The sequence below is a fragment of the Pelodiscus sinensis genome, chromosome 2 (genome assembly GCF_052426305.1).
Source record: "Pelodiscus sinensis isolate ZL-2025 chromosome 2, ASM5242630v1, whole genome shotgun sequence".
NCBI classification, from domain to species: Eukaryota; Metazoa; Chordata; order Testudines; family Trionychidae; genus Pelodiscus; species Pelodiscus sinensis.
In genome coordinates, this window is record NC_143053.1 from 85,099,255 (window position 1) to 85,112,509 (window position 13,255).

The following is a 13,255-nucleotide window of genomic DNA, read 5'->3' on the forward strand; positions in this document are numbered from 1 at the left end:
TGGCCCCATAATCAGTGTGCCTATGCTGGCGCCAGACCCCTCCCACCACAGCCATTTCGCTGCTCCGGACTGGCAGCGTTGCTCCCGTGGCTTCCCCGCCATGCTCCCCAGCAGGTTCTCCCACCGCTGGCACTTCTCCATACCCCGTCATGGCATGAATTCGGCCCCGCAGCTCATGCAGCCTGTCCTCCCTCAGCCATCCTGCGTCGCAACCCCAACTAGGCGGGCGCACATAAATGCCCCAGCAGGTGCCATGGTGCCCGCGGGCACCGTGTTGGGGACCACTGCCTATCCCATCCACACTGTAGGGACACCCCCCTTACTCAGTTCCTAGGGCTCAAGGTGCAACCCTGCTAATTTATACATCCACCCTTACCCAATTCCTAGGCCTCAAGGCATATCTTCTTGCGAGTTTTTCAGGATCTTTAGCCACTGAAAGAGTCTCACACAGTAATATTCTTATCCTCTATTTATTGACAATTCCCAAACAAGCAGAATACACATGCTAAGCACACAGTGTCATGCTCACCAATCCGGGTACAGGCAGACTTCCCCTGTTTGCCAGGCAATATCAGTCTCCCTGGTCTTAGGCTGTGTCTCAGAGATGAGTTCTTCTTTCTAGGTCTTCCCCCTCCTCGAGGTCTTCTTCCAGCATTTTCTTCCTTCTATTACTTCTGATCATCATCTTCTTCTCCTTCTTGAACCCCAGTTTACATAATGAAACCTGAGTCTTGCTTAGCTATACATTAACTAATTATTTTAGTATAATTTTACTAACCAATCATAACAAAATTACCTAACCAATCATACCCCACCACCTTAATTGATTTACATCTAGCAAAATTAATTATCCAGCAGACAGAAACAGTTACAAACCAGACGGAGATATCACAGTCAAACAATAGGAAAGTATAATGACAATGATCATAGAATGAGGATTCCACAACATTCTCTATTGATAAGCAGTTTCTTGCCAGACAGAATGGTGTTACTTAAGTTTTCTTTACTCATCTTGGGATTTGTTTCTTTATCTGGTGACAGTGGAGGAGCTATCAGGGCAAAGTCTGCACCTCACAGCCTGGTGTGACACTTTTCAATACAAAATAGATGGAACTGTGAGTATGTGACTCCAGGTCTTACAGTAATGGCTGCTACTCTTCAGTCTGTCTGCAGAAGGCAGCTTTGGTTCAGGCCTAGCACAGGCCTTCCAACATGGCCTCAGAAAAGCCATATTGTTACAAACAGTGATTAACTGATGTTCCCCAAAAAATCTATAATAGCATCAGAGTACTTGAACAACTATTTACTGAAGAACTGTGGTTAATTTTTTCATGTATTTCAATTATTTTTTCACCTCCACATACATTATATATGGTATAATAATCTATCCTCAGGCACAGTTTGATCCAAAGGGACTTTGTGGTCAGAGAAAGAAGGGAGACCAATATATATGTTAAAGATGGCAGAGGGAGCTCAGGAGAATCACAAAGTCTGAGTATTCATAGACAGCTTAAATCCGAATTATGCTAATACTGAATATATATCTATTAATGTGCTTTAGAATTGCTCATTGACTTGTAGAGCTCCAACAAGAGCTGTCGTAAAAGACACCTGTTCTGAATAGACAGAGCAATAGGTACTCTGTTCAGTGCAGATTTTTGTTTTGTTTATGCAGAGATTGATATTCAATTGACTGTCTGTCATTTAAAAAAAAAAGTACTTTGGGGGGAAGGATCTGTATTTATAGTATTCACATAACCACAACTACATGTCAGTGCCACCTCTGAAGAGAAATGTTGACTTTCTAGTTATATATTAAAAGTTTTGAGAGATAATAGTGCAGTACCAGAAAAAGCACTGATCCCAATCTGTTTATATAGAGCCAAATTATTTCTGGATAGGGGTCTGACCATTCTACAAGATTGACTACAGCCCTGCTACGTAACCAAGGCTTGCCACACTATTGAACTGAGAAGGCATTTGACCATTGCAAACCTCAGAGCAGTTTCAGTAGATCTTCAGATATCAGTTCCATTAGTACAGAAGCTCTGTGCCTCCATGTTCTATGTGACAACAACAAAGTCTCACCGATGGAGCCATTTTGTTCTAACACAAAACAACGAATATTCTTTAGAATAAAAAAAAGTCTATATTATCCTTGATGTTACTCTGAATCTTTGCATCACTGTAGAGCTCCTATTCAGATCTCAGCCTCTCCTACATGGCTTCCTGCTACAGCTCTTGAGAAATAGCACACAGAGCGCATCTGCACTCTCCACATTTTTCCAGTGTAAGTAAACAATGATTATTTTTATCAACAGATTAATTATCCAGATGAGTCACCAGCTGCATCGCTTATGCAGATGTGGTCAGCGTCTGGCCTTGAGGAAGGTTTTTGTCCAATCAATTCACTCACAAGACATGCACTCTATAAATAACAGTAACAACAGACTAGTCTTTTAGCAAGTCCACAGCATGAGCAGGAATTGTGTTTTGGAAAAGAGGCATTAGACTAGCTAAGCATTCTGAGATGCTGTATAGCAATTTATAGTACATTTATAGTTGGGACCGTTCAGACTAATAAGCTCTGTAATGATCATAGCGCCTACTCTGAATTAAAGAACAGAGATAGGGTACGTGAAGCATATCAGGAGAAAATTAACAGGAGTTGCATTACATGGTTTATTTAGCTAGTTCTTTCAAAATTAGCATAATATAATGCAGCAGAACAAACTGCATACAGAAAAGCAGCTGTTCAGATGTAAATTTTAGAAAGGCACTAACAATTACTCTGGTGCAATATTTATTTAAATGTAATATTAAACTGTATGGAACTGAGGATTTGCCTCCTCCTTAACAATGCTCTCTATCACGTGTGGATTTATATTAGCTAAACTTGTCATATGATGAAATTTTACAAAGTTAATTAAAAGCATCCACTGATATCCACATAGCCAAATCCAGATAGTACTTAAAATCAGGAGGCAACACAAATGTTTAAAAGTAGTACAAGTGGGGATGGGTAAACCCATCGCATAAATATGTTACTGAAGTACTTTTATAAGCTGGAAAGCAATGAAAAGAACTACCATTTTGATTAACATGGAACATAATAGTAGTCTATGGGATGCAGTACATAAAATATGGAACTGAACTTCAGAGGTGTTGAGCACAAGCAGCTCCCAAGAACTGCAACTGAAGTTGTGACTACTCAGCATTTTTTAAAATCAAGACACACATTTATTTAGGGTGGTAGTTAGGTGGGTGCTAAAAGGGAGGACTTTGTTTATTCTGCAAAAACCATCCATTTTATGACTGTGTTGTCCTCCCAACATACTTCCTACCCACTGAGTTGGCACTTCCCCCCACTAGTTGCTGCTTGTCTGACTTTTTTGGTGTGGGAGGGGGTCATTGTATTGTACGGTTGCTGACTGGGAATCCTAACACTGCCATAATACATAAGTACACAAATTCCTGAACAACCAGATCATGAGTGGCTAGTAGCCTAATTTTTAATACGAACTGATTCCTGTAATTGTGGAGCAATTTACAAGGTAAATTGAGACAAGAATGAAAGTGATGTGGAATTCTGGAACAAGATAATGTTGAGGATGCCAGGATTACAAAGTACACTTTTAAATATCATGATTTTATAACATTTTCATACTAATTGCTCCATCCCTTACTGTCCCTATCATTATGTTAACCAGATCTCAGGGGTGATGGAGTACAGACTGCTTCTGTAAGGATTAGTGAGAGCTATTGCCCTGTTTTGGCTATTTTATATTGCTAAACAAAATCTCTGAGGGCATTTCAATACAGCCAATGGCAGAGTAACTGGGCTTTACACAAGTATAATGGTTACATGTGGATGGAGTTGGGATGTAAACTCCATCCCCCACCAAATCAGAGGCAGGGTTTAGCTCCGACCCTCTGACCACCCCTATAATCCTACATAGGCATGGCCCTTCTAAATCAATTGTGATGTGTCCATTATAGACATTGTACCCACATAAACATGGAACCTCCCTGCACCTGGGGCAGAGTGAAAAGCCTCCGCATTGTGGCTGCACTGCACAGTCATTAACCTTGCCACAGCATAAGGCTGTAGTGGTCGTGGGGTGCATGCCCTCCATTTCCTTGTGAAAGTGAATGTCATCCTTAATGTGACATTAAAGTAAGACACAGAACTTTATGCAGGACATAGGGACAGGCCTCGAATTTCACTTTCAGCAATTCTCCCAGCCAGCAGACACCACAATCTCAGGGCTTTACAGGGTGAAGGGTCAATTCAAAATGTTCTATAGAGGGTAACTATTAGCTCCAGAGTGAAGTGAGGAAGTAAATTATTAAGGAGACTGTCAAACAGAGAAATGTTTATCTAGTCCTTTCCAGCAAATGGACTTGATTCTATCTATTTAATCGGAAAGGGCTGAATCGCATCTTCTTACAGCATCTGAAACAAGGATTTGCTAAAGAAAAAGGGAACAGTGCCCCCTAACTGTGTCCTGGTTTTAATCTTTAAAGCTGCAAAGATTAATGTTTTGTGTTTCACCAGGCTTTTTATTCAGGTAGAACCAGTTAATTTACAGTCATTTTTAAAGGTGTGATCAGTGACTGGCTTTTTTAAAGTATTAACTAGGAGTGTCGGTGCTGGAACCAAGTGTGCTGACAGAGGTGCTGCACTTCCTGGCTTGAAGTGATTTTCATAATAAAGGGTTTGCAATTTGGTTCGATGGCTCTCGGCATCCCCACCACACACATTGTTCCAGCTTCGCTGACTGGGGGGAATGCAACAGAAGTGTTCCACAGGCCACATCACAGCAACTCAGAAACTGCATTCCTCTGGCAAGCAGCATACAACGGTGATTTTTATGAACTGACTCTAAGGGTTTGTCTAAACGACATGGCTCTGTCGACGTAGCCATGTAAAATAGTTTACTCGGCATAGTCAAAGAAGCGGGGTTGTAAATAATCCCGCTTCATTAAAATAAAAATGGCTGCCATGCTGTGCCGATGATCCAGCACAGCGCGGCAGTCTAGACTCGGTGCAGTCGACAAGGGAAGCCTTTATTGACCGCTCCGGTAAACCTCGTTTCATGAGGCATACCGGAGCAGTCGACAAAAGCTTCCCTTGTTGACCATGCCGCATCTGGACTGCCGTGCTGTGCTGGATCAGCTGATCGTCAGCACAGCATGGTGGCCATTTTTATTTTAATGAAGTGGGGATTATTTACAACCCCGCTTCTTTGACTATGCCGAGTAAACTATTTTACATGGATCCGTCGATGAAGCCATGTAGTCTAGACATACCGTAAGAGTGCAATGATTTTGGTCTAAGGTTGTGATTGTATCTGAAAAGTCAACAACTCTTGATATTTTCCCATGCAAATGGTATGCTCATAGATTTTAAGAACAGACTAGATCATTACGAATTTCTATTCTGACCTCCTATATAACACAGGCTATCCAATTTCACACAGTAATTCTTGCATCAAGACCAAGATTTCTGGTTGAGCTAGAAAGACATCTTGATTTAGTGACTTCAAATCATCTACCACATTCCAAGGTAAGTTTGTGTCAAAGGTCAATTACCCTCACTATTAAAAATGTGCACTTTATTTCTACTCTAGACCTATCTCCCTTCAGCTGTACTAATATTTTTATTACAAGCTTAAGTCTTTTACAGTACCTGGGTTTATTAGATATCACATTTAGTCATGTCATAATAAAATGTCATTCACATATAATAATGCAATTTCATTTAATGTTCAATACCTTTAGATTATATTATCTATTGAAAATCTTTTCCCTTGATGCAGCAGTACAAGTCTATTACTATGTAGCAGGATACACATCTACCAAAAGGACTATGAATACTAATTGAAGTATATTTGCAACTGCTATTCCAGCAGAAACAAAGCTGTAAAACAAATCTGAATTTAATTCAAGTAAAACACCGGCTACATGCAACAACCAAATGTTTTTAAACAACACAAAAGGACTTCACACTCTACTCACAATACCATCTATATGTTTTAATCAACAATCCCACCCATTACAGACTTAATACAATTAAATTGGTTAAAAAAAAGCTAGATTAATAGTGTTTTCTCATAAATGCTTGTAAGTAACTTGCTAGTAACTGTATATTTTGTCATTTTTTGAAAGTGTTTTTCATCTATGGCACCACAGCTTTTATTTTTGATCCAACATGTGAATTAAATTCAGTTAGGGCGATTCTGTACATTTCAATAAAATTGCAAGGAAAAGAGGAACAAGGGACAACGTTTATTTTAATGTGTAGCACTTCTCTGAAAAGTGAATGTGTATACATGACACTCTCTTACTCATCAGATGTTTTCCCTGATGTTCATTCAAAGTCATGGTTTCTCACCTTAGCCATTGAATACGGTTTTATAGTTCTTTATTCCTGTTAAAAGCTCACACAGTCTATGGTGAAATGTGTAATGTGCGCAATGCATTAAATAGCTGAATAAATAGTCAGCAGGATTGTACATTATCTGAAATTTCCAAGTCACCTTTAAGGGCAGCCCCACCTAAACCACTTTGCTGATAATCCAATTTGAAGGTGACAAAGAGCATAGTTCTCATCCACTAATGCCCCTTCTCTACCTACGCTACATTGATGACATCTTCATCATCTGAACCCATGGGAAGGAGACTCTGGAAGAATTCCACCAAGATTGCAATAGCTTCCACCCCACCATCAACCTCAGCCTGGACCAGTCTACGCAAGAGATCCACTTCCTGGACACCACGATGCAAATAAGTAACGGTCACATAAACACCACCCTATACTGAAAACCTACCGACTGCTATGCCTACCTTCATGCCTCCAGCTTCCATCCTGGACACACCACACGATCCATTGTCTACAGCCAAGTACTAAGGTACAAACGCATCTGCTCCAACCCCTCAGACAGAGATCAACACCTACAAGATCTTCACCAAGCATTCTTGAAACTACGATACCCGCACAAGTAAGTGAGAAAACAGATTAACTGAGCCAGACATGTATCCAGAAGCCTCTTACTACAAGATAAGCCCGAGAAAGAAACCAACAGAACAGCACTGGCCATCACCTACAGTCTTCAGCTAAAACCTCTACAATGCATCATCAGTGATCTACAACCCATCCTGGACAATGATCCCTCACTTTCACAGGCCTGGGGAGGCAGGCCAGTCCTCGCCCAGACACAACCTGCCAACCTGAAGCAAATTCTCACCAGCAACTATACAGTGCACCACGGTAACTCTAACTCAGGAACCAATCCCTGCAACAAACCTCGGTGCCAACTCTGCCCTCATATCTATACCAGTGACACCATCACAGGACCTAACCAGATCATCCACACCATCACTGGTACATTCACCTGCACATCTACCAATGTAATACATGCAATTATGTGCCAGAAATGCCCCTCTGCTATATACATCAGCCAAACTGGACAGTTCCTATGTAAAAGAATAAATGGACACAAATCAGATATTAGGAATGGCAATATACAAAAACCCGTAGGAGAACACTTCAATCTCCCTGGACACACAGTAGCAGATTTAAAGGTAGCCATCCTGCAGCAAAAAAACGTCAAGACCACACTTCAAAGAGAAACTGCTGAGCTATAGTTCATCTGCAAATTTGACACCATCAGTTTAGGATTAAACAAACACTGTGAATGGCTAGCCAAGTTCAAAAGCAGTTTCTCTTCTCTTGTTGTTCACACCTCCGCATCAGCTGCTAGAAGTGAGCCTCACTCTCCCTGACTGAATTAACCTTGTTATCTCTAGCCTGCATATTTACACCTGCCTCTGGAAATTTCCACTACATGCATCTGACGAAATGGGTCTTTGCCCATGAAAGCTTATGCTCCAATACATCTGTTAGTCTATAAGGTGCCACAGGACTTCTTGTCGCTTTTGCAGATCCAGACTAACACAGCTGCCCCTCTGATAAAGAACATAGACTGCTCTTACTTTCAACCAAATCACACTTATGGCCAGACACCAGGAAAACCAGGTAACCCCAAACCCTATGGCTGCATCTAGACTGGCAAGTTTTTCCTCAAAAGCATTGACATTCTACTGTCCAAAATCAGTGCTTCTTCCGCAAATGCTTTGACGATCCCATTCTGGCAAAAGCCCTTTTCCGGAAATGTTTTTGCGCAAGAGGGCCAGTATAGACAGCTAAAAACTGTTTTGCGCAAAAAAGCCCCGATGGCAAAAATGGCGATCGGGGCTTTCTTGTGCAAAACCATGTCTAGATTGGCACGGATGCTTTTCCGCAAAAAGTGCTTTTGCGGAAAAGCGTCCGTGCCAATCTAGACGCTCTTTTCCGCAAATGCTTTTAACGGAATAACTTTTCCATTAAAAGCATTTGCGGAAAATCATGCCAGTCTAGACGTAGCCTCCAGGTCTGATGGAATAGAGATATAGAGCTGAGTTCTGTCAATATAGTATTCTGAAGACACTGCACCCCAGGCTGTCTCACTGTCTTCCCTGTTTACCAAGAGGATGACAGAGCAGAAATCTGCTTCACCCTCTTTCCTTCTCCTCCCCTCTCCCCCCACCCCCAGCTGCCAGCAGAACTATTGCAACAGATGGTCAGTTGCTCAATAGCCCAATACTATCCTTTGAGTCCTCTCAGAGAGAAAATAATGGAGCCTTATCAACACAGCTCTGTCTGTCTCTCCCTGAGTCAGCAAAGACATGCTGAGAACAAGTTGTATGCACAGGCAAAATACAGAAGTAGTGGGTGATTACAGCTTTCAAATTCTCCAGAGAGGCCCAGCAGGATGAGTGTGCATATATTTCCCTTGCGTATGCATAGGAGATAACCCACCTGAGTAACAAATGCTGTCTCCATACTACGGTTGGATTTGAGACCTAGTTGAGAAGGATCCAGGGTACCCTAGTACTGAACAATCACTGGAGACTAAGGATGTTAAGAGGTTTAGGCTTATTGGGTAGCTGATTACTTGCGTACTGGCTAGGGTTGCCAAGTGTCCAGTTTTGGCCTGCAGTGCCTGTTTTTGTGTGAGTTTTTTTTTTTATTTTATTTTTTTGCTCAACCAAATTTTTTTTCCTGCCATGATTGGTATTTTTTATGAAAGTATCTGGCAACCCTACTACTGGCTTACATCCCTATTGGAGACTAGGCCCGCCACAGAAGGTAACTTTCCCAGGGTCTGGCAATACAAAAGGACTCAGAGCTCTGGACCGTTGCTGCAGCTGCCACTACTGTGACAAGGGTTGGAGCCCTGTGCCCTCTAAATCACTGCCGGGGGGCACAAGGTGCACTCTGGGCAACACTGAGGGCTGCCTGGGGGAGGCATGATACTCTCCCAGGAGTGCTAAAGGCTGCCTAGCCCCAGCCTTGCCCCTTCTGCCCACCACCACCACTACCAGCACGCTTAGGAGATTAGTGAGTCTGTTGGCCCCCTTTCCAGAGACAGTTTTGTGTGCTTGCTTGCTAGCTTCTGGATTCAATTCCGTAGAAAAGAGAGATTAGTTGGTAGGCTGTGATTTGTGATTTTTCTAAATTCAAGCAGTTTTTTCTTTAGCACTGATCACTTTATTGTTGGGAATCAGGGATGGCAGCAAATCCAATCTCTGGGCAACTTAACCAGCATAGCTATCCTGTAGCAGGGTGTCTGATTGCCTGCACTGCCTAACTGGTGGAAAGAGTCAGCAAGCCAGTTCTCACATCCACCACCAGCAGCAGTTTGATGGCTGCTCAAAGCATTTGCCCATAACTATACTAGCTCCTATCTTTGACCCTGCCCTGCTTCATGTAATCTGGCTCTGATCCCCAGCCCTGATTCCTGAATTCTGACATCAGCTCTGACCCTTAACTTTGGCACCTGGCCTCTGACTCATGACGGTTGGCTCTGATTCCTGACTTCTGACACTGGGGCTATGTTTACACTACAGGATTTTTCTGGGATACTGGAGAAACTCTGCTGCATCTACCAATTCTGGTATGAATTTATCAGACTCCTTGACTTCTAGTTTCTCACCACGTATACTTGCAAACTGAGAAAACAGAGTGAATCAAATCTTGAGGCAATATCTTTCTGCATTCTCTGTTTCCACCAGAATGACTGGCTCCTCCTCCTGAATTATATGACAAATTCATATATAATCATGCAATCCATGCCTCCAGCATAGCCCATTCTTTGCAAACTATGGCTTTCATCCCCACAGCCACCCAGACTTACCTGTACATTTCCCAGTACTGACTGCCATGAGTTTAGCCTCCATATGCACCAAGAGCTCAAGGAACACTTGCAATTTACGAAGAAGTCTATAAATATGGACCAAGACCATCAGGATACCCTCACCAGTAGGGAACAAAGGTTGGTGCTCTACATAGAACCTTAAATCAAGCCACTGAGCTGCCAAACTACAGGGTCCCTTCAAGATTACAGAATGGGTAAACCTAATGGCCTTCGGGTTACGGTTGCTCAAGATCCAAACCATCTTTCACATCTCACTTGTAAAGCTCTATGCCAAGAACTTGTAGCCAAATCACTTCAATCCATCACCCATAACAGTTCATGGACTAAAAGAGAGTGTGGTTGACCAAATTCTTAACTCTCAGCATGTTAGGGAAAGGCTTTAGTCCCTAGTGGACTGGGAAGACTGCTGTCCAGATGAGATGTCCTGGGAATCAGTAGGGAGTATCCACACCCTGAACTTACTGTGAGAGTTCCATTGGAATTACTCCAAGAAACCAAGCCACAAGGCTCCTGTGAGGAGCCTTCAAAGGGGAACACCATCAGAAGTCAGGGCCCACACAGCCAATTTGTGGGAAACCTAATGAGTAGAGCGAGGCTGTTGTAGGCAACTTCACTGGCTCAACCAATGACTGGTGGGAAGAGGCAGCAGACTAGCTCTGATACTAAACTGCATCAGAAATTCAGTGTATGCTCAAAACTTTTGCTCACAGCTACAACTGCTTGTGCGCCTATTTGTTCCTGTCCCACGCCAGGCCACTGTCTTGTCTTACTCCAGGTAACCCAAGTCTATCCCGTGGTTCTGGTTCCAGACTTCTGACACCAGCTCCAACCTTTGCTCTGGCACATGGCCTTTGATTCCAGTTCTGACCCTGGATTCTATTCCTGGCTACCAACTCTTGTACTAACCGCTAGACAAGACTGCTGCACCAGTCATTCAGCATGGCCTCTCATAGCTCACTCTCAGACAATTATTTAATACTTAAGGATGGGTAACAGGTTCCCTCAATAAAAGAAACCATTGCCAATCTGTATTAATAGGAGCCTCATGTACTACCTACTTTCTCTTTTTATCCAGTAAGAACAGAGTTTAAAGGCACCAGTGAAATCTGTTTCACTTGAGATCAAGATGATGGTTGCAAAATGATGGAGTGATAGTAGTTTCAAAATCCAAAGCAGACTAAGAATTCTTTGGGTACTGATCTTGTGGTTTATACACTTTAATTTGGATTGCTTTTAAATACATTAATCTGATGACTTAAATGGGACAATTGTGGTAGTATAATTATTATGCAGTAGCACAATGGTGACTTTTACCTGGAAGTTGTATCCAAAATATGGTGATGTTTTGGTATGCAAGAAATCAAGAATCAGGCCCTTACTTATTAAATCAATGTTACTGCATCTTCACACCCATTAAAACAATATGTAAAAATGCTGCACATCTGGTAATTCTTCCAGTGTTTCATTAACCACAATGATCAAAATGGAAACGTTAAAATATGAATTAGAAAATGAATTGCAATATTCAATAAGTATCATAGGTTCTTAAGTGGTATTCTAAAAATCTGTGTATTTTCAGTGACAAGAGTATTTATATTCACATCTACAAATATTGACTATAAATTCTAATGCATAAGAATAGCTTTAATTCAGTTGCTTACAAGTATTGAAAGGTGCTTGTGCTGTGCTTTCCTAAAAAAAAAAGGAAACATTTCAGGGTGTTTTTTTTTCTTTTTATATCTTTAAGTTCCATTCCCCTAAATGCAATGTTCATCTTTTTCTCTCACACATTTTTATTCATGTCCCTGCATTGCATCTCACAAAAAGAAAAGGTTGAAAATAGGCAGCAGTTTTACTCCCGACTGAAATTGAAAATGCTTCCCAAATCTAGAAATGACAAGTTCTGAGGTACATTTCCCAAGAGCGTGTCTTCTTGGCAACAGGTAGCTGGCATTAGTACACCTGAGTTACTCAGATTAGCCTAACTGGATGGAGAGCAGACTGAGAGGGACCACAGGGAGAAATAATGGAGCTTTACAGTGATTTGATTAGCAACACAGAGTAACTGATTTAGCAGCTGATAAGTTGTACCAGAGCTGCTACATCCCCATGGCATCATGAGTTCCCACATCAGTAGCACTCAAGCTTCAACCTCATCCTCCCTCATGAGGCTGTGTCCAGACTCAGGGATTTTTTTGAAAAAAGTAGCCTTTTTTCGAAAAAACTTCACCTGCATCTAGACTGCAGCCGCGTTCTTTCGAAATTAAATCGAAAGAACGCGGCTTTTCTTTCGACGGCAGTAAACCTAATTTCACGAGGAAGAACGCCTTTTTTTTGAAAGTGCTCTTTCGAAAAAAGGCGTTCTTGAATGCAAACAGGGGGTTTTCGAAAGAGAGCATCCAGACTGCCTGCGTGCTCTCTTTCGAAAAAGCGGCTTGCTTTTTCGAAAGTTCCGCTTGCAGACTAGACACTCTTTTTCAAAAGAGGCTTTATCGAAAGTATCTTTTGAAAAAGCCTCTTTCGAAAGAGGCTTGAAGTCTAGACATAGTCTTAGTGGGATAGCTAGTTTGAGTTTAGAGCACACATTAACAATGTAGAGATTTTTGTGTTTGGCTAGGACAAAACGGAGAACAAGTGATCAATGTCCTCTTTCTAGTGTGGGGGAAATCTCATTCCCCTGAGGTACAGAGCCCCCAGAAGGGTCCGAGGCTGGAGGTCAAATCAGTGAGGCAGGAGAGAAATCTAGAAAGGAAAACTTTATTATGCATGCATGCAGGCTGACAGCAGAGCCATCGCAGTCAGCCCTGAGTTACAGGTTTTTGGATCCTTTATACAGAATGCTTAGACAGTTCAGTTGTGGATTGTTTTTCTTTAACATATCAGAGTCTCAGCAGAAGTACTCTGAGACTTCTATTCACCCCAGGAGTGCTAGAAGTAAGTTTTACAAAACAAAGGCACATGAGAATGTGGAGTGAGTAGTCTTACAAGGCAAA